The 22,683-nt window shown below is 45.3% G+C and overlaps 1 protein-coding gene across 4 annotated transcripts in view; it reads right to left on the bottom strand.

The window, feature by feature from the left end:
• Window positions 1–22,683, bottom strand: part of ETV6 (ETS variant transcription factor 6) — a 217,818-nt gene that overhangs the window by 48,764 nt on the left and 146,371 nt on the right. The gene's annotated exons all lie outside the window — the stretch shown is intronic.

Raw genomic sequence — 22,683 nt, 5'->3', positions numbered from 1 at the left:
TAGGGGTGGTACTTGAACTCTGAGTAGGTCCAGGAGTGGGTGAACGGGAGGGCAGCCACTGAGGCTGAGAGGATGGCTCGGGCTGGGTCTCTGTCTGGAAGCCTGACTGTGAATCTATGTTTTTATTTGATTTTGCAGTTGTGGGAAATCTTGGACATAGCATTCAAGTGGTTTAGAACAGTCGTTATCAAAGTGTGATCCAGGGACCCTTCAGGGTTCCCAAGACCTTTTCAGGTGTCTATGAAGTCAAAACTCTTTTCATAACAATATTAAGAGGTTATCTGTCTTTTTCATTCTCATTCCTTCATGAGCATATGGTGGAATTTTCTAGAGGCTACACAGCATGTGGTATTACAGCAGACATGAGAATCCATCCATTTTCTATGAAGCTAGACATTAAAGAGACTTGCAAAAATGTAAAACAATGAATGCCACTCTTTCATTTTTTTTGGTTTTGGAAAATATATTCATAAATATATATTTATGTTAACATATACTTGGCTTATTTTTCAGTGAGTTCACCAATATTTTTATATATATTATAACAAATATTTAAAATTTTCAGTTTTAATTTCCAATATGGTAAATATAGATAGATATAAGCCACATGAGCAAAAAAGCTCTTTGGGGTCTTCAATAATTTTAAAGAATCAAAAGAAATCCTGAAACCAAGCTGTTTGAGAACTGAGGGATTAGAAGAAGCTAGATGCTCAAGAGTGCTTTATTCTCTAAAATATCGTATGAATTAATAGTTCAAATACAACAGAATCAGTGTTTGCTAAGAGGAGCGTCTGTCTAGTTAGTTACTTCAGCTTGCTAAGGAGACTCCAAGTGTGTGCTCTGACAGTGTCCTTCAGTTTGATCCTGGAAAGAAGCACCTTTCATCCTTAGGTCAGGCATGACAAAGAACTGTCTGGTCTATTTGGATGGGCTGCTTTTCCTCCCGGGTGGACTGGGGAATGGAATGGCTCACATGCCCTTGAGAAGATCCAGGGCCTCTGGGCATGACAACTGGCTCTGTCTTCCAGGTGGCTTCTTTGCAAAGTCTAGTTTTAAAGAACGGCAGCTGGCTTCCTTGGACTCTGGGGAAGTCTCTTTGAACTGGTCCACCGTGTAGGGCACCAATAAAGCACTATGGGCACTGAAATAATTAGATGGGCATTGAGAGTTTTTTCCTTAGTTTTTAAGTTTTATGATATTTTTTTTCACGTGAAAAAAGGGGCATTGTAAAATAATAACGTGTAGAATGTTACTGCTCTATGATCTTTAGAATAAACACAGCCACTAAAGAATTCAAGGTTTTGTTTTGGACTCTTGACTGGGCCAAGAAGCAATGCGTATTAACAATGGTCCTCGGCTTCCCTGGTGGTGCAGTGGTTAAGAATCCACCTGCCAATGCAGGGGACACGGGTTCGAGCCCTGGTCCGGGAAGATCCCACGTGCCGCGGAGCAACTAAGCCCGTGTGCCACAACTACTGAGCCTGCGCTCTAGAGCCTGCAAGCCACAACTACTGAGCCTGCGAGCCACAACTACTGAGCCTGCGAGCCACAACTACTGAGCCCGCGTGCCACAACTACTGAAGCCTGTGTGCCTAGAGCCCGTGCTCCACAACAAGAGAAGCCACCGCAATGAGAAGCCCATGCACTGCAACGCAGAGTAGCCCCCGCTCACCGCAAGTAGAGAAAGCCTGCCCACAGCAACGAAGACCCAACGCAGCCAAAAATAAAATAACATTAAAAAAAAAAAATAGGTCCTTGGGACATGGATGGTCTTGGAAGGCCTTATGCTAAGTGAAATAAGGTAGAGAAAGACAAATACTGAATGATATCACTTATATGTGGCATCTAAAAAACACAACAAATTAGTGAATATAACAAAAAAGAAGCAGACTCACAGATACAGAGAACTAGTGGTTACCACTGGTGGGGGGATGCAATATAGGGGTCGGGGGGTGGGAGGTACAAACTACTGGGTGTAAGAGAGGCTCAAGGATGTATTGTACAACATGGGGAATATAGGCAATATTTGGTAATAAGTGTAACCTTTAAGAATTGCATTTTTAGGGACTTCCCTGGTGGTACAGTAGATGGGACTCCACGCTCCCAATGCAGGGGGTCTGGGTTCTGTCCCTGGTCAGGGAACTAGGTCCCACACGCATGCTGCAACTGAGGAGGCTGCGTGCCACAACTAAGGAGCCCGTGAGCCGCAACTAAGAAGCCCACCTGCTACAACTAAGACCTCGTGCAACCAAATAAATAATACATTAAAAAAATTGCATTTTTAAAAAGTTAAAAAAAAAAAGGTCCTTGGAGATAGGAGGTATCCCAGCTCTTTCCAATGACCTTGAAAATGCATATCTGGGATCACAGTGAGGTGTGTGTGTGGGGTGTGTGTGAAAATGGTACAGCAAGACCTCGATTTCTGAACTGGTTAAAAAAAAACAACACAAACCCTTACAGTTGACCTCCTACACTCAATGGTGTCGCCTCTGAACGGGAACAGCAGAGTGATTAGTTATTAGGGACTTTTCCCTTCTTCTCCTTCACACAAGGGGCAAGAGCACAGGCAGCCTTCAGGGGACGAATGTGAGAACCAGGCAAGCGTGGCCTAAGGAACCGCCTCGGGGCAAGAGGGCCGCAGAGCAGAAGATGCTTGGTCAGAAACAGGAAAAAGGAAGGGGTAGCTTATTGGAAAAGGGAGTGCCAAAGCAAATACAGAACCGAATCTCGGGAGGGGAAATGAGAGTAAAATGCTGAAGTTTTTGCAGAGGAGACACTGAAGCGAGGGAGGCGGGTGAGAAGGGGGTGGGTACACAAGTAGTAATTTGAGGTTCTTTATAGTCTATGGAAGAAAATACGCATGAGTAATCTTTTCCCTAAATACAAGAAGAGTCACACACTCCAAACAGCCCTGCCGGTTAAGAACAACTGTTTCTCTTTTCACTTCCCATTAATCTCTCCCACAGCCCAGCCCCCGAAGCAAGCGGAGGCATCACGTGAAACCCCCTCACCAGGGGCCGACTGAATGCTTGCGGGCTAAGGGGACCTCCACGGCAATCCTAGCAGTTTGACGAAAGTGACCCCGACAGACTAGGCTACCTGCTGGAGGCCAGGCAATAAACTGATGAGAATCACCGCTCTTCCAAAGAGAGAATGTGGACACATTCACCGAGCCGGAAAGAGGTTTGATGAACTTTGGTTCAAAGTCAAGTCCCACTGCTGTACCCTTTTCAATTCAACAGAATAAAAAGGTCCTGGTGTAGGATGTGCTCTGCCATTCTAATTGAGGAAAAGGAAGCCTCCTTTCCTCAAACCTCGGGGCCCTAAGGCCTGGGTGTTACAGCCTTGGATGGAGAAGTCACTCCCATCGAATCAGGACCATTTAATTCACTTAATAGTCACCCAGCACCATTTTGAGCACTTTATAAATATCAGTTCATTTGACCGCATGCTCACAGTAACCTGTGAGAGAGGGTTTCAGTTGACGAAACTAAGGCCCGGTGCATTTAAGGGATTTGCCCAAAGGCACACGACCACAGTGACCAAAAAAACAAGAGGAGCTGAGATTTCGAACCCAGGGCACCGGGTTTCCGAGTCTGTGCTCTTATCCACCACATTCTGCTGACCCACGTATTTCCCATCCAGATTCAGAATGCAGATTGATTTTCAACATCTACTGGGGATTCCGAAAAGACTGAGTGAATTGAATCCTCCCCCTCCGAGACTTTGATCCTGGGAGGTTTCTCAAGTTATCAACAGACTAAAAATAGAGCAAAAAAAAAAAACCTGTAGATCCCTGGAGAAATAGATTTATACACGGGAAGAAGAGGGAGGTGTAGGCGAGACTCTGCTTTTAATGCATCCAGGAATAAGGCTCTACCGTCACTAGCTACTTGCTCACAGGCACTTGCTGTGCACACACGGATCCCGCGTAGACAGTTGCTAGTGTAACAGAACACGGGCAAGACCAGGGAGGAACGCACCACATGTAAGTTGTTTTACAGTTACGTCTTGCAATGTTAGCTCAACAAAGTTGGAGAATATACATGTTACTGATCACTAGTAAAAAGAAAAGAGAGAGAGACCATTATTCCATACCTACATTATGCTACTCCCTGTGCATATAACAAGCCTGTGAAAGCCACCCTAAGACCCGCATTTTTAACGCCAATTAATTTCAGAGCATAGTTGAGAAGGATTTTGCACAGAAGAAGTGAACTGCTATGATTAAGAAAATTACTAAGAGTTCCACCGCACTTTTTTTTCCCAAGTGGGTCAAGTCAAGTTCATGGGGCCGTACCCTTCAATGACATACCCAGACCCTTAAACTTCCTTGTGACAGTTCTCCAATTCCATGTTCAAAGAAACAGCCACATTCATCAGTACACTCTTAGCCTCGATTCAGACTTTTTGAGTTATGTTTAAACTAACGACGGAAAGCATGCTGCGAGATAGGAGCCTGGATTTTATTCCCAGATCTGCCATTAATTAACATGTGATGCTGGGCCGGCCACTCAGTTGCTCTTTGGTTCAGTGGCTTCATCTGTAAAACGAGGGGCTTAGAGTCTGTGATCTCTCTTCCCTTCTGGGTTTCATACGGTCAAGACGCTGCCATTTAACTTGAATCCTAAAACCCAAAGAATACAAGCAGCCGGGGACCCTTTTTCTACAGAGCTACTCCATGCTCACGACAATGACCCTGAGATTTTGTAACTTCCTGCAGGCTCGTCTGAATCACGGAAAACAGATAAAGTTACTTTAAACAGAGTTTGGTGCTTACGAGTATTTTTTTATATTCTAATTCTTGGAAAAGTTATAACCCGGTAATGGCAATAATAAACAACATTTTAAGAAGGTGTTTTCACGTGTCTGACCTCAGGTAATTCTCCAAAAAGCCCTGTGAAACCCACTGTAGTCTCATTTCAATTTGACAGATGAGGAAACAGGGGCTCAGAGTCATTACAGGGTGTTGCTGGTTTGCGTAATACTCAATTCAAGCTCTTTTGCTATAGTAAACATTCATCAAAAACACCCTTTTCCCTAAATGTTCTGTATACACAGGAACTGGCTGCAGATTCTGTGGCTTAGAGGACAGAATCACAGAAGACAAGTTCTGCTGCCTCTCATTCATTAGGCAACTGAAGCTGGGAAAAGTTAAGAGACTGAACCAGGATCGAGCTGCCCCAGGTCCCCTGACTCTTTCCAACCTCCCACGGTGTCTCCTAACTAGATTCGATGACACTGAACAGCTCCATAACCCTTGACATAGTGAGGAAGCTTATCACTTCCTTGCCTAGTCATCTTGCCTTAAGATTAAACATCCTTCATTGGTCCAAAGAGAAGTTCTGTACTGCCCTTTTTTAGAGCCTTACAGGCCTGCCTGCCTCCTCTGGAGATGCTATTTGGCTCCCATTCCTAAAAGTAGTACCAGAAGCAGGACTAGAACCTTTCTATCTCTGGACAGTGTTTTTGTTCATAATAATAGCTAACAATTACTGAGCATTTACATGAGTCTTCACTACAACGATTATTCCTTCTCGTTTTGTAGAGGAGAAAACTGCCACACACAGTAAATGGAAATGGTGGTGCTGGGATTGAAAACCAGGCCCCAACGCTTAACACCCCACCATATGGATTCTCCAGTTGCCCTCTGTATCGAGGTTCTACATCCAACTGACGGTGGATCAAAAGTACTCAGAAAAAAAATTCCAGAAAGTTCCCAAAAGCAAAACTTGAATTTGCTGTGTGCTGGCAGCTATTAACATAGAGTTTACATTGTAGTCACAACAAATTACACAGCATTTGCACTGTGTTAGGTATTATAAGTAATCTAGAGATGATTTAAAGTATATGGGAGGGATGTGCGTAGGGTATATGCAAATACTACCCGAGTTCATATAAGGGACTTGAGCATGAGCATCTGTGGGTTTTGGTATCTGAGGGGGTCCTGGAACCAATCCCCCCATGCGGATACCCAGGGATGTCTGCAACAGCAGACACTTACCAGCATTTACTGCGTGAAAGGCACTGTTCTAAATGCCTTCTGTATGCAACTCATTTAATCCCCACAGCAATCCTGTACAATAGAAACATTCACTATCCTCACTTACAGAGGAGAAAACTGGAGCACTGAGAAGTTAAGTGATGCAGCCAAAGTCACATACCCAGTGGAAGAGCCAACATTTGAACCCAGCTGGTGTAGCCTGAAGTCCATATTTATTGACTCCTTGCCTCTCTGTCTAAGGTTATTTGGTGTTTTGGCAGGACATCAAGTTAAATTCAGGATTTAAAAAGAGAGAGAGAGAAAAGTTTCAGTGATTGTGTGAACTTTCATGGTGGTTAAACATGTAGGCACAGAGCACCAGCACGGAAACTCTACTTCCCAGCTGTGTGGTCTCGGACAAGTTTCTTAACCTCTCTGTGTCTCACGTGCCTCGACTGGAGAACGGGGACAACTTTCAACTTGTGAAGCAAGTGCCACTGAATCACAGATGACATGCTTGTCCAATTGGCAGATGACATGAAGCTAGGATAGAGTAAGATGATACAAATGATGATGATATAAAATACAAAGGACAGTATTTGGCACAGAGCAAAAGCACTTAATAGTTATTTACCATTATCATTTTTATAATCTCCCCACCCTGCACATATATGGCTGCTGTTTGGAACCCAACTGTAAGAATGTATATTAATCAGTATTAGATTTCATCTTGCTATTTTCCATCAACATTCCAGCCTGCAGCAGTCCCTCCTGATTTGGACCTATCTCTAGTATCATCAATACTTTGTAGCTTCATGTCATCTGTGGCTTTGATTAGCATCTGTCACCTCAACAGGTTACTGAGAAAGTGCTGATTAGGTGAGGGCTGACATGAGAGCACTCTGGTGACACACTAGCCACCTTCTTTCAGATGGAGACTGATCCAGTTATTGGCTCCGTTTGGGCACAGGTGTTCAATTATCAACGCATGTAAATACTCTGATATTTGGACTACATCTTTCCAGTTCAGCCATAAATGGAACCATCTGAAATTCAAATAAAATGCTTTCTTGATGTCCAGAAATACAATAACTACAAAAGTTACAGCAACCTTACTGAAGAAGGTGAAGAGAAGAAGCAGGTGGTTGGTTCCTAAGGGATAAATTTTTCCTAAGTGCTTATAACATATATGTTTGAAAATCTCTCTTGAGTTTCATCTAAAAGTTACAACAGGTTAGCTGTTTTTAGTCTGTACATACTGCCTTGTTTCCTTTTTCTACTCTGAGCGTCAGGTAAACAATGGCTCATACTCTTTCTTTAAGTGCCTCTTCCATTTCCCGCAATGCTTAGGGATCCCTGTCAGTGGCTTTTCACCCTTGTAAGTTCTCTATTCTGGGATGTCATTTGTCTGGGCCAAGAGCCTTGAATTTATTTAGAACAACTTAGATTCACTTTTACAATCAATTCACCCATCTTGGGCTTCAGTTCTCTCACGTCAGTTTGTACTACCTGTTTCAGTCTGACAATCACCCTCCCTGATGGAAGAGAGGAAAGAAAGAGAGAAGTTGCCCAGTTTTGTTTTATTTGCCACCCAACCCAATCTGCATGCTGATACCATGCTTATTCTTTTACTGCCCCTCCAAACACAGTTTTCTTAAGCATCTCCCATAGTTTTTAGCTCACTTAGTTTTAACATTCTAGATCTAAAAATCTCTCCTTTATATGTTAAATTGTTTTGTTGTTGAGGTACAGTTGATGTATAATATTATATACATTATAGGTACATAGTAATCCACAATTTTTAAAGATTATACTCCACTTACAGTTGTTATAAAATATTGGCTATATTCCCCGTGCTGTACAATACATCCTTGCAGCTTATTTATTTTACACATAGTAGTTTGTATCCCTTCCTCCCATACCCTAACATTTCTCCTCCCCCCTCCCCTCTGGCAACCACTGGTTTGTTCTCCATATCTGTGAGTCTGCTTTTTTATTATATTCACTCGTTTGTTGTATTTTTTAGATTCCACATATAAGTGATATCATACAGTGTTTTTCTTTCTCTGTCTGACTTGTTTCACTTAGGATAAGGCCCTCCAGGTACATCATGCTGTTGTAAATGACAAAATTTCATTTTTTGTTTTTTAAAAAATTTCATTTTCAGTAACTTGTTCTTTCATCCACTATATACATCTTTTTAAAAATCTAAGCTCATTAGACTGGCACACAGAAAACAGTGGTAAGACAAATTGGCATGATCTTTCTAGTAAATAACTTGGTGATAGTTTAAGAGCCCTGTAAATTGTTAACTTCTGAGAATCTATCTTAAGAAAATAATTTAGGATACAGAAAAATCGTTCATGCACAGAGATGTTCATTGCAGTGTTATTTTTAATAGTGAAGAACTGGGAACATCAATAAGGAAATAGTTAAGTAAACTATAAACAGCATCTCTGGTAGAAAATTATGCAGCCAATAACATAATATTTATAAAGAGTATTCATATGGAAAATCACGAAATAGCATGTGTGCATATATACTATAATCTCAAACAACTTATAGAAAAATATTATAATTCAACTTAAAAATATTAACAGCAACTGTCACTCAACTGAGTTACAGGTGATGTTTACTATCTCCTTTTCATTTTTTATTTCCCGATTCTATTAAGCATGTGTTACTTTCATATTTAAAAGGCTCTATTTGAAAACTGAGATCATCAGAGAAGGTCCCCTCATCAGCCTCATCCGATTCTTTAGCTGCCTTCCTCCCTGCTCATGCCCTGTGCAGTTGATATGTCAGAATTTCATTTTCAAGAGCACCGATTCTCTAGACTTGGTTTTAGCCCCGTTCAGATCATGGGCCCACAGGTAGTTTTCCCCTCAATTTAAGTCATTTCCCTTCTTCAAGTCAAGAAAACACATCTGCTCATGCCTTTCAATTCCCTACCCAATTCCAAGATGATGTTTTCACTCTCACCGAAATTTCCATCATTTCTACTTCGCCAGCCAATTCCTCCTCATTTGTCAGACACGTGTCCAAATGAGCAGTGCCCCTCATTGCTGCTTCCACCTTCTGGGAGATCAAACTGCTAACTGGTAGGCGCATGTGTTAAGAGTTAAAACGTGCATGTGTGTAGCTGAAGGCGATTTCAGCGATTCTCACATCATGCTTGGCACACGACGGTCCCCTGGTAATGCCAGACTGTTTGGCCAAAGAACCCCAATACTAGTACCCCACCTTGGGCCAGCTATGCAGCCTGTCACTGCCACCCTCTCCTACTAACATTCTCACCAGGTGGGACACTTCTGATCTGTGCGGTTCACTGCCATTACCAGATGCTTCTCAGACACGTTGGGACCTGGGACCCACTGCTGCAGTGCTTGCACCTGGAGAAGGGTCTCAGGGAGCAACAAAATACAAAGAAACTATAAGGGACTAAAAATAACTGCGTGCATGCGCAGTTGGGGTAAATTATGGACAATGAGATAGAAAAAGACCAGAAAGCCCAACTGCCACTTCTGAGGAGCTAGGAACGAAAGCAAAAGGTGGCGGGAGCCAAAGCGGGGTACTGCGCATGCCCCCTGCACTCAGCACCACAAAGGGGCGGGCAAACGATCTAAGCCACCCCTCCGGCCCGACCCCTGGACACACCCCTCCCCTCACCCCATATAAGGAACGAGCTCGCCTCCCCCCGCCCAGAGAGCAAGCAAGGGAAGCTGCCACTTGTTTTCACTCCCCACCGCTGCAGCAGGGGCCCCAATAAAGCCTTGCCTGAATTTCTTGTCTGGTCTCTCATCAGTTTCTATTGATTAAGGAGGCCAAGAACCCTGGTGGTGACACTTCCACATTCATGGCATCCCAGCAACTATTCTGTGAGGGAGCTAAGGTTGGCACAACTGTATTTGCAGAAGCAACTGAAGCTCAGAGAGGTTGAGGGACTTTCCCAAGGTCACACAGTGGGCCTCAGACCAGAACTCCAGCTCCTGGTCTTCTGTATAGGTCCAGTGAACTTCCTCTGGGTCAAAGGAAATAAAGGATATAAAAGCCCCTTGCACTTTCATGCACTATAAAAGGCACTGTAAAAATGCAAAAGAATCAGGAATAATAAATCATAACTCAACTGTGGCAGGTTGAGTTGCAGGTCTGGTTTAGCTGCAGATCCAGAACGCCGAGCCCTTTCTGACCTCTGCAAAGGGGGTGCAGTGGGCAGGCTTTCTTAGCATAAATAAATGCTCCAAAATAAAACGAAGTATCATCAGAGCCCGTTAAGCTGCTGCTTCCCGGGGCACTTCCCGGGGGTCTTTTCTGACTCCTAACCCTTCCCCACAGGCTGAGTGCCCCCGGCCCACACTGCAGTCCTGGGTAGATTCTGACAAGCTCCGGCATGCCCGTTCCTCTGGGTCTGCCTCTAACTCTGGATGTGTTATTTGCTCAAGACTGCTCTCAGCACACAAATTCTGTCACTAGGGGACGTTCCAAAACATTTCCTATTTTTTGTCCTCAAGGTTACCCTGTATCTCAGCACTCAGTGTCCAAGTGAAGGTTAGAAGGTTATTCTGGTGTCTTTTCAGCTAAAACCCCAAGAGCAAGAATACTACACATTCATGTTTAGATCCAAAGTCTTATTCTGTTCCCTGGAAAAAAATCTGTCCTTACAAACTTCATTTTGTGGATTTTTCTGGCTTTCACTCAGTTTTAGCCACAAAGGGGTTTTTATCAGCAAACCTGTTGACAGCAACACTGGCCCAGGGCCTCCTACTCATTCTGACAAACATGAGCTAGACCATTCCTCCTCATTTCTGCCTTTGGGCAGCAAGCCCAGTGTGGAGAGAGGCATGGAATATTTTAGATGAAAACCTGGGTTTGGGAGTCAAACAGTCCTGAGTTCAAATACTGGTTCTGCCACCTGCCCAGTAGCCTTGGGTAAGTTACATCTCTGAACCTCAGCTTCCCCAGCAGTCAAATGGGGCCACGAATAGTACTTACCTCCCAGGGCAAATTTAAATATGGAGTGAGATAACCCAAATAAAGATTCTGCACCACGCCTGGTACGCGGGAAGTGCTCAGTGCATTTTGGGGGGTTGGGCAGGGCAGATTTGTTGTATTTTGTCACATGTCTTCAGGAGACTGAAATACCTTCTGCAGCTCACTGGAGCCTCAGGAGCTGGAGCAAGGGTTCTTGGGAGCCACGTGAAGGGTCTAGCAGGAGCTACGAGCCCAGCACAGGGCTTTAAGGAGGGGGCTGGCGTTATCCACGTGCAGGTTGGGAAGCAGGTGAGAGGCCGGAGGAAGGAAGGCTGGGTTAAGAGCTCACTCAGGTCTGGGATTAGGGTAAGGCAAGTGAGGCACTCACTTCGGATGTAACATTTAAGGTAGTGCCAGAAAACTCAGGAATCACAAAAAATAATGATAGTTTAATGCATTATTTTAAAACCAAAATAAATGCAAACATTCACAATGAACAAAATATCAACATTTTACCTAAAGTTACATTGAAAGGAGAGATGACGGTGATGGTGTCCTGATAAAGGAGAATAGGGCAGTTGAGAGCAGTACTTCTTGAGTTCAGGAGGTAACGGACCCCTTTGAGAATTCAGTGAGAGCTACCGACCCTCTTTGGAAACGCGTAGACCCATGCACGCCAATATTCGCCTGCCATTTCCAAGTCGGTGGACTAGCTCAAGTTTATCTACGGACGCTTAGAGGATCAGTTTAGAACTGATTTTAGCCTCGTGCATGCAAGTAGGTCTGATGAGATGGTCTAGGGATACAATGCAAAAACCCAATTCGGTTTGAGGAGAGAAACACACACACACATCTCTTCTGATATTGTGGGGAGGAGAAGAGCAGAGAGAGGCAGGCAGGCTGCCCTCCTCTCACTCTGAAATTGGTGGGGGGAAGGGTGGCATGGGCAATGAAATGCTGAAAGCCAACTTGGGTGTCATTTCCTTGTGAAAGGCACACACCTGACCTTAAATACAAAATGTCCCCTCTTCGGGTATTTTAGAAATCATCGCTAACATACTGCAAGTTTTTCTTCATACTGGTGAAGGTTAATCGCTGCAAATTAATTTATGAACGTGAGGCAACTGGGCTGACCTAGCGAGAGACCCTTGACAGACGAATTTCTAAAGGAAGGAGGCAATTAAGGGCAGAATTTCTCAAACTGCAGGGCAGAGAGATACGTTTTTATTTTCAACTTTACTGATATTTATGCACACAAATAAGCCCAATTTTAAGAAGAAATAAGTATGTAGGAAAAATAGATATGAAGAGAGTTGAAATGTTCCTCAAATAGATTTAGCAAGCAAATGGAAACTGGTTGTGGAAAGCTGGTGCAAGAAGGTTTTTTAATCCTCCATAGAAATGGATGGGGTACAGAGAATCTAAAGATCTTGTTGGATTTGCACGATCCACAGAACACAGAAGATGTACTATGGATGTCCGTATAAACGGGAATGAGCATCCTTTCTGTCCCCTTTTGCTCTTTTAAACCACACAGGATCATCTCCTGTGCCTGCCAGTCTGCAGAACATTCCTCTGCAAAGTGTAACAAGAGCAGAACTCATTCTCGTTCTGGACGGGCAGGGACTCTCCCGTGTGGGGTTCAGCTGCACTCGGTCCCTTCCCACCCGGATTCTCTTTATTTCAAGGAAACTAAAAAGCAGGCTGCCTTTTCTCAGGATGGAGGGTCCCTATGATCGCTGCATCCTCTGAGGAGACCAGGAGGCTGGAGGTGGAGGGGAGACTCTAAGAAGCATTTACCTTTTCACCAGGCTAACTCCACAGACCTCAGCAACATGTCCAGGGCCCAAAAGGCAGATTGCACAAGGGGTTCAAGCAACCTAACACACTTGAGTCAGTAAAGCAATGCTTTTCTGGAAAACGTCTTCTTTGAAGGAGAATTCCACACACACGCACCCCTCCTTCCTTCTTTTCTTCCCTGACTCTTTGGGGAGGGATTCCAGTGTTTTCGAAGGCCCTGAGGCTATGCGAGCAGACGCTGATTCCCCGGGAGGCAGGGCAGGTGGCCTGTGCCACAGGCAGGATGAAATCCCTTCACCGGCGTTGCGGAGGCCTCGTGAAACGAGAAACATCAAACTTGGAGAAGCAACTTCTGTTTCGGTGTAATTGTGTGTGTGAGTGTGCGTGTACGCGTGTGTCAAGATCACTCTCCACGCCTCATGGCCCCGTTCCTCCTTTACCGAGAGGATTCACGGGGAAATGTGAATCTACTTTCAGAGATGGATTCCCCTACAAAGCTGTGTCTTTTTCTCCTCACCAGTTATATTCCCCAGTATCAGAGCTGTGAAGGTTACGAATCCCTGGATTTCCAGGCTTAAGATGATCACTTGGAGTCAGGAAAATCTAAAAACCAAACCAAACCAAACCCTTGCCCACTAACAGAGCAGCGGACACACAGGCAGAGGCAGGGACACACACCTTCCGCTTCACCCCCGGCCCCAGATGCTGGGAGGTGGGGTGACTGGGCCAGCTCAGGGGTCAAACGGGCACCGAGGGACCCTCCCGGGCCACAAAATGTCTTTTTCTTTGGCTCTGTCATCCGGTCTGAAGTTATATATTATTATTCACTCCTTCAGATGAAGGCACGGAGACCTCCATGGGAGGGAACGCTGGTAAAAGGAACACATGGAATCAATCTCATCGTTCACACTTTAGCTTTGTTGCATAGTCGGACGAATGAGTCAGAGGAATAAGTGAGCAACTCTCAAGTTTTAAGGCTAGTGGGGGTCGCCACAGCCCAGGGGCGGGATGCTAGAGGCACCAAAAGGAACGAGACTTGCACACTTTCACCTGCAGGGGTTACGACTTCTGATTCTCCAAGGAGCTTTCAGCTCTGCACTAGATAAGGTGCGAGCGCTACAACAGAGACATGAGCGTTCTGAGCTCCGGAGAGGCCTGGGTCCCTCCTGTGAACAGAACGAGTGGCACCTCCCTCACGACACCAGGAATGTTCACTCACAAGGTGCACACGTGCTTCTGAGAGGCTGGGCAGAGGAGGGGCCAGGGCAAGGTCTCCGGGTGCTCACAGGCTGACCTCCCCCTGTCCTGCTATTTATAAAGCATGCTGCCTACTTTAGTTTCTTGGCAGGAACTGCTAATTTGCTGGAGATATTAACATTTTCCTTTTGCAACTTTATTATAAAATGAGATTCAAATCCTGTTTCTGGCACCTGCTAGCTCAGCAACTATAGAGGGTTGAAAGGCGGCCCCCAAAAGATGTGTCTGTGTTCTAACCCCTAGAACCTGCGAATGTGGCCTTGCTTGAAAAAAGACCTTTGCAGGTGTAATTAAGGATCTCGAGATGAGATCATCCTGGGTTATCTGGGGGCCTTAAGTCTAATGACAAGGGTCCTCATGAGAGAACACGGAGGAGAGGAGAGACACAGAAGAGGAGACAGCCGCGTGAGGACAGAGACAGCCGCATGAGGACAGAGGCAGAGATCGGAGTGGTGCAGACCCAAGCTTGCTTATTAGTTTTTCTTCTTCACAGGCTCCTATTAATCACATATTGAAATTATTACTCTGCCCCTCTTCAATATCTGTCCCTTTCTCTTGAACTGTATCTCTTTTTTACTTTTAAAATGTTCCAGTTTTTCTCCTTCTGTTTCTCTTAAAAATTACCTTTTGTATATGTTCATCTTGTATTCTTACTAGTTTACTCTTCGTTTTTTCATTTAAAATTCTTTCCTGAGCTCCATCATCTCATTTCTAAGTTTTCCTAATTCTGATTTATGTTGTTTTCTTCCCCCCATGTTTTATATCATTTTCTTAATGTCTTTCAGATCATTGGGACATAGGTCACAGTTCTGAATTTTTCCGAAGCCATGTCTTCTTGGCAGGCTCTCTTTAGAAATATTATTCTGCTTCTGATTTTCTTGTATCTTATAAAAACTTTGTATGGGATTTGAACTCACTGCTTTTCTATTGCTTGTTTCCCTGTGAAATTAGTTTTCCTGAACTTTTAGAACATGGTGTCATTCTAACTTTACAAAGCTCTCTCTTCCATTACATTCATGTCATGTTCAAATATACCACTGCTGAAATTTCCTGGTTCTGCTTCCTTAGGGGGACTTTTTCCCCTAAGTTTCTGTTGTTCCTACCCTGTCCAATTTGATTCCACTCCGGACAGCTTCTCACTGTAGGGTCGTTCTGGAGGAGGACCTGGTTGGTTAGTTCCAGAGCTCACAGTAGCTGAAAAGCTCTAGATCCTTTAGACCTCCCTTCAGGCTACCTGTACTCATCCCTCTTAGAATCAGTAAAAGGACCCCCACTTTCAGCTATTCCTCTCAGACTGACCCTCTATGCTTTCCTGTACTCACTATCTGGGGTTTTTCCTGTTCTAACATCTAAAAGCCCCATTGTATCTTGGGAATATCCTGTCACCTAGTTTTGTCACTGTTCATGGGTTTGAAGTTTTGCTGTTGAGTTACTCTGCTCTTACCTGGGGGTTCTAAGAGATTAAAAACTACGCTGCTGGGCTTCCCTGGTGGCGCAGCGGTTGAGAGTCCGCCTGCCGATGCGGGGGACGCGGGTTCGTGCCCCGGTCCGGGAGGATCCCGCGTGCCGCGGAGCGGCTGGGCCCGTGAGCCATGGCCGCTGAGCCTGCGCGTCCGGAGCCTGTGCTCCGCAACGGGAGAGGCCACGGCAGTGAGGGGCCCGCGTACCACACACACACACACACAAAAACTATGCTGCTGCCTGTGCTGTCTTCCCAGACTGTGTCCCAGAATACTTTCTATTGGCAGGGACAGCATCCCTCTGGTGTCTCATAAAAAAGAGCACCGACCTTCTCGCGTCTCTCGGTGAACTGTTGCTGGGTTTTGTAGCAGTAAGCAAAAATGTGATAATTAATGTGAGGCGTCTCTCATACAGAAGGCTAAAAAGCACATGAAAAGCTGCTCAACATCACTAATTATTAGGGAAATGCAAATCAAAACTACGATGAGGTATCACCTCACACCAGTTAGAATGGCCGTCATCAAAAAATCTACAAACAATAAATGCTGGAGAGGGTCTGGAGAAAAGAGAATCTTCCTACACTGTCGGTGGGAATGTAAAATGGTGCAGCCACTGTGGAGAACAGTGTGGAGGCTCCTTAAAAAACTAAAAACAGAACTACCATGTGATCCCACTCCTGGGCGTATATCTGGAGAAAACCATAATTCGAAAAGATACATGCACCCCAGTGTTCATTGCAGCACTATTTATACACCCCAATGTTCATAGCAGCACTATTTATAATAGCCAAGACATGAAAGCAACCTAAATGTCCCTCAAGAGATGAATGGATAAAGAAGATGTGGTACGTATATACAATGGAATATTACTCCTCGGCCATAACAAATGAAATAATGCCATTTGCAGCAACATGGATGGACCTAGAGATTGTCATACTGAGTGAAGTAAGTCAGACAGAGAAAGACAAATATCATATGATATCGCTTATATGTGGAATCTAAAAAAAGGCTACGAATGAACTTATCTATAAAACAGAAATAGAGTTATAGATGTAGAAAACAAACTTATAAGTTACCAGGCATAAGGAGGGGCGGATTGGGAGACTGAGCTGGACATATACACACTACTATATATAAAATAGATAACTAATAAGGACCTACTGTACAGCACAGGGAACTCTACCCGGTACTCTTTAATGGCCTATATGGGAATAGAATCTAAAAAAGAGTGGATGTATGTAAACGTATAACTGATTCACTTTGCTGTACACCTGAAACTAACACAACAGTGTAAATCAACTATACTCCAATAAAAATTCTTTTTTAAATGTGAGGGGCCTCTGACCACACCAAAGGGGGTAACAGCCCCAAGTGCAGGAAGCACTGTCACAATACCAGAGGGAAGACACCATGTAAAATGTCACCGTGAGCCTCAATGGGCATCGACGTCAAGGCAGGGAACACGCGGCTTCCCTAAATAGAAAGGACTAAGGAACTATTCTAGTGAAGATAAAACTTCCAAAGGGAAGGAATTTCTAGCGGGGATTAAAACAATAGCAACAGTGACAACAATACAGACAGCTGACCTTCCACTGTCTTTCCACACTTCTTCTCACGAAAAAGGCAAGGCTGCCAGATGTCAAAAACTGCAGAATTTTAAAAAATTCACAAAGATCTGAGTGACTCAGCCTGCAGGCTAGACATCTCAGAAGTCCTAGATAACGGTGAAGATCTCCCCAAATGAGTCTTTCCCCGGCTCCGTGACAAACTGCAGCTCAAAGAAAGATGAAGTTCTGTGTTCGTCACAGATTTCCCACAGAAGCCCGAGGAGAAGCAAGTCATCTGCTCATCTCAGAAGAAGCCCCACAAAGCAACGAGCCGGGGGATGCCAGGGGCTCCGCAGGTGTGGTCGGTTTGCCGTCAGCTCTCACTTAGCTTTCATGCTTTTTACAAACCTTCTTTCTCATTAGGGTTTGGTGGGTTTAGAAGACCCGACTCAACCCTGACAGGCAGGTCTCATCAGAGGCTGCAGCCACAGAACGATCGTTTTTAAAATTGGCTTTTTTAATGCAGCCCTTGGAAACTTTGCAAGAAAGGTATCGATTTGAGATACTCAAGCTGAACTGTCAAGCTTTGGCAAAGGGGAATAAATCTTTCCCATTCTCCATGCCTGTTGCCAAATGCCGCTTCCAGGAAGCAATGACTGTCCTTTCGGGAAAGGAAACAAAGCTCAAATGTTCTAGCGCCTTCCCTTTACTTCACCCCCTTCTCTTGTCTCTGCTTGCAATTCACTGACAAAAGCACTTTGCAGTCATTGCTCATCTGTATGAATAGGCATCTGAATTAGTGATGCCCAAATTAGTGATGCCTGGCCGAGGCAGCTTCCTAAAGAATGAGGCCTGATCGTTTTGGCAGAGCCGGGGGCCCGCGGGAAGCAGGCTCGCGGCCCGTCGTCAGGTTAAACACTCTTCCGGTTTCATAACAAAACCTCCCCTACAGACCTGGCTGTGTAAGGTGGAGGATAGTATATGTTCACTGAGGCTTTCGATTAATGAGATCGGGACTCAGGACCAGGGTAGGAGGGTGGGGAGAGTGCGGGAAAAAGGGACCCACGCTGGAGTGTTCTAACGCAGACGTCAGGATTAACACAGAAACTTCCTGACATCTGCTGTTTCTTTCATTTCAGTCTGGGGCGATGTCACCTGGCACTGTTCCAGGGGAATTCCCATCATTCCCATAAAAACACAGTTTGTCTAACTGTGCTGAGGGCTCCTCTGTCCATCTGTCCCCCTATTCCTCCACTCACCCAGCCATCTAACACATTAGGCGCCCCCGTGCACTGCATCTTGTGTCAGGTGCGGGGTACACTGAGGTGAATGACACACGGACGCTGGTAGGAAGAAAGGAATGTAAAGAGACAATGACTAGTCTGTGCATTAGTGCAAGACCGGGGAAGGCTTCCTGAACGGAAGGATCAGGTGACAGCTTTCCTGGCAGAGGGAACGGTGGCTACAAGAACCTGGACGTGTGAGAGGGCAAAGCCAGTTTGGGAAACTTTGAGTAGTTCGGCGGGATACAACACGAGATGTTCGTGAACGTGCATTTAAAACATGTCACTCCTCTGCTCGAAATCCCCCAGGGGCCCCCCTGTCGAGCAGAGTTAAGCTCAAAATCCTTAAAATGACCTCTGGGCTCCACATGATGTAACCCCTGTCTAAACCCGCTTCCCCCCACCTTTCCCCTCCCTCATTCTGCTCTTCCCACCCTGACCCCTTTGCTTTTCCTCACACATACCAGGCACATTCCTACCTCAGGGCCTTTGTACTTGCTGTGCGTTTAGCTGGAGTATTCTGCTCCCAGACATCCCCACTTCCTTCAAGTCCTCCCTAGGCATGCCATATAAAACTACAGATCTCTGTTCTCTCACTCTTCCTTATCATCTTCCCTGCTTTATTTTCCCCATAGCATTTATTACTATCAAATCTATATATTTTACTATTTGTCTTGTTTCCTATTCATTTTATTCACTAGAATGTAAACGGATTTTTTTCAACCTGCTTTGCTATTTATCTTTTTGGTGTTCACTGGATTGAAGAATATGCACATTTAAAAATCTTTTAAATGCAATTTTATACTCTGGAAAACTCAATGAAGCAAATATTACTATCATTAAAGTTATTTTGTCTTGACATCCAGTCTCTGAATATGCTTGCAAAACTCCTTTGTTATGACTCCAAGGTAGACTCCTGATTAAACACATTTTGATCTTTACTGTAGTTAGTTACAAGAATCTAAGATAGCAGTGCAAGAGCTGTTCTAATTACTGCCATATCCCCGATGCTTCAAGCAGTTTCTGGCACACTGCAGGTGTTCAATATTTTTGAATGAATGAGAAGCTATGCCCTGTGAAGAAAAGATGGTGCATCACAGCGTGGGTTTAAATCTTGGCCTCCCCAGCCTACTGTGTGATGTTGGGCAAGATCACACAGTTTCCTCAACTGTAAAGCTGGGAGAGTAACAGGACGCACATAGGGGAGTTGTGAGCCCTCAGAATGTTGAGACGTGTGTAACGCTCTTAGAACAGTGCCTGGCATTGATGAGGCACTTGATAAATATTAGCCATTTTTAGAAAGGGCCTGTTGTACTAAGGAGTTTAGACTTTATCCTAAGGCTGCTTGGAGTCATTGAAGGACTTTAAACAAGGGGGTAACATAATCAGATCTTGTTTTCCAATGGTCACTCCAGCTGCAGAGTGGAGGATGAGTTAGAACAGGGCCAGACTGGTACGAGATCAGTCTGAAGGCTGGTGTAGAAACGGAGATGACACATAAAAAGTTAGCCTGAACTAAAGCAGAAGGAATGGAGAAAGAATGGGCTCAAGACATCAACGGAGGTAGAACTGTCCGAACTTGGAGAGGAACTCAATGTGGAGGAAGCAGTCAACGACAAAATCCAGGCTTCTCATCCCTGCCACCAGACAGTGGTGTCCACCCGTCCCAGGCTGCAGAGGACTGATGGGGAGAAAGTGTACTTTGTTTCCTGGGAGGTGACTGTGGGCGAGCTGGGTGGAGAGGTGCAGGTCCCACACAGCTGTATACATGCAACTGGTACTTAAGAGAAAAATCTAGGTGAGATTTGATATTTGGGAGTCATCATCATACTGGTGATTCTTGAAGCTACTGGAGTAGATGAGATTTAAGGAAAACATTTAAGGAGCAAACTGTTTTAAAAAGGTGTACCCTTGAAGGGGCAGCAGGAGACAAGCCAGGGGAGAGTGGCACCTTGCAGGCCAAGACAGAGCGAGTCTCAGGAGGTAGTTAGACTCGTGACGAGAGGCAAGATAAGGAGGACCAAGGCATGTCCACTGGATTTAGCGTCGGGTGATTCTAGCCAGAGCGGAGGTGTAATGGGGGTGGTAACCCGCTCACAGTGGGTTGAGGCATGCATGGGAGGTGAGGAAATGAGGAGTATATGTAGATAATCCTTTCATAAACTCGGCTGGGAGGGGGAAAAAAGAGATGGGGGAGTAGCGAAGAGTGATGTCCAATCCAGGCAGATTTCTTTCAAGATGGAAGGGAATGAGATGCAAATGAGAAAGAGGCTGAGAGCAGAGAAGGGAGAGGATCCCCAACTGGGGAGGCTGGGGCACAGGAGCTGAGCTGGCGGGGGCGGGGGGGGAAGTGCCCTGCGTGCAGCGAGGGGGAGACTTCTCTCCTGCTGTGACTGGAGTGAGCAGTGAGCTGGGCCTGAGTGCAGACAAGCTGGGGTAATGGGGGGGAGGGGAAAGGGGGAGGGGGGAGGGGGAGGGAGAGAAGGGGGAGGAGGAGGAGGGGTTGTAGGTTAGGAACTGCGGGGCCTGAGTGCATATCAGCTGCAGGGAACGGGAGAGCACTGACTGGGGACAGTCTAAGGCTCGAAGAGCAGCATCCAGTGGAGGAAACACACCGACCCAGTCTTTTCTGGAAATGCAGATTGTAGGCTCAGAGACATCAAGCTCCAGATTGCAATTGGTATAAAACCAGAACTACAACAAATATGCCGTGAGACTACACAGTATTCCCAGAGAAATCCTCCTCAAGGACCATCCCCATTGCTTCTTTGATGAAACACCTTCAAGGCTCCCCATCAAATACATACAGAATAAAAGCACTCTCTTCACAAAGGCATTCAGCACCCTAACGTGGCTCCCACCCAAGACCCCTCACCTGACATTCTCTCCTACCCGCCCCGGTCCAGCCACTCTCTGTGCCCCTCTGCTCACGGGCTTGCTGCTTCTGACCCGACCCTGCTTTCCCTCCGGCTTTACCTGCTGGAACTCACCTCTCCTTTAAGGCCCGGCACTAAAGTCATTCTTTCCCTGATGCCTTCTTCCAAAAATGTCTTTTCTCCTGTCTTTTTGCTTCCAGAGCACTCTGAAGCTGTAGAGAGGACTTCCAGAAGCTGTGGTAAATTAGGTTTATCCATGCTTATGCTTCTTCCCCACTGGGCAATGAGCCCCAAATGCAAAGCTTACTTGTGTCTGATGTGGTACCACCCTCTCCACCATGGAACCCACCCTAGTTGTGTTCATGCACTTGACTTGGCATGGTGCCGGGCTGGGGTGTGCCTTTTGTGGCCACGGAAAGAACGAGAAAAGCCTTTTTGACAAAGTAATAATGGTTTGTGTATTAAAACTGAATATACCCTGTGAGTGCTGTCTTTCTGGCTAGAAAATCCTACTATTGGCTGGGTAGGCATTGAGCTAAAAATTAGATCTAGGGGTTATAAGATTAGGCCAGTGTATAGGACATTTTGGGCCCTAATCAGTTGATTTATTCATTGGCTCTTCTTCCTTCCCAAGTTTTCCTTGCTTGGTATCTTAGAGACGTTTTCCTTTCGGATGTACTTCATCATTAACTCCTACTTTTTCGGCTTCCATAATACAATATGGCAGAGGTAGGAGCATCACACACCTGCAGGGTCTCTTGTGTTTGCTTCTAAGAGAATAATGACTGAAAACTTCTGGCATGGAAAGGAAAAGCATAAACTGAGATTTTACCATATACCTGGTGCTTTGGAGATTCTATCTGTTTGATCCTTACAGCAGCTCTGGAAGGTGGATGTTACTGTCCTCAATTTTTTCAGATGAGAAAATGCAGACACTGACAGAGGGGTTAAATGACTTACAGAGATCCTGTGCCCAGGGAGTGGTGGAATCAGGACTCACAGCGCAGACTGCTTGACTCCCGAGTTCACATCCCCACACCCCCAGTTCACAGCACATCACCAGGTGGTTCGAAAGCCTGGAGCGTATAACCCTAATAGCACACCCTATCCATGGCTGGGGACTTTGAACGTCTGAATTCTGCATGGGCTGTGCGTCCAATGGAAGGATGGAAAGAAGTTGGTGTCTGATTAAAGTTTCCATTTGCTCCAGAGAAATATCAAGGAAAAGCAGGAGATGGTTTAATCTGAGTGACTTAATGCTAGCAAATTATCCACTGTGGTATGGACCCTCCAGCTGACCGACTCCTTTCCACCCTTCCTTACCAAGCTCGGGGCTCCCTGGCACCCCTGCATCCTTTGGCTTAGACAGAGGAAGATGGTTGAGTGTGGGCTCATGGAGAGACGGGCCAGGGAAGCCGGGAAGACTTCAGGTGCCCTGTCCATTAGTCTCTGCACACCTGGAGATCTGCCCTCTATCCAATAAAACTAAAAGGGTCAGGTAGCTGA

Source organism: Physeter macrocephalus, chromosome 6 (genome assembly GCF_002837175.3).
Source record: "Physeter macrocephalus isolate SW-GA chromosome 6, ASM283717v5, whole genome shotgun sequence".
NCBI classification, from domain to species: domain Eukaryota; kingdom Metazoa; phylum Chordata; class Mammalia; order Artiodactyla; family Physeteridae; genus Physeter; species Physeter macrocephalus.
The sequence above is the reverse complement of the archived record's forward strand: the minus strand, read 5'-3'. Positions and strand labels throughout refer to the sequence as shown.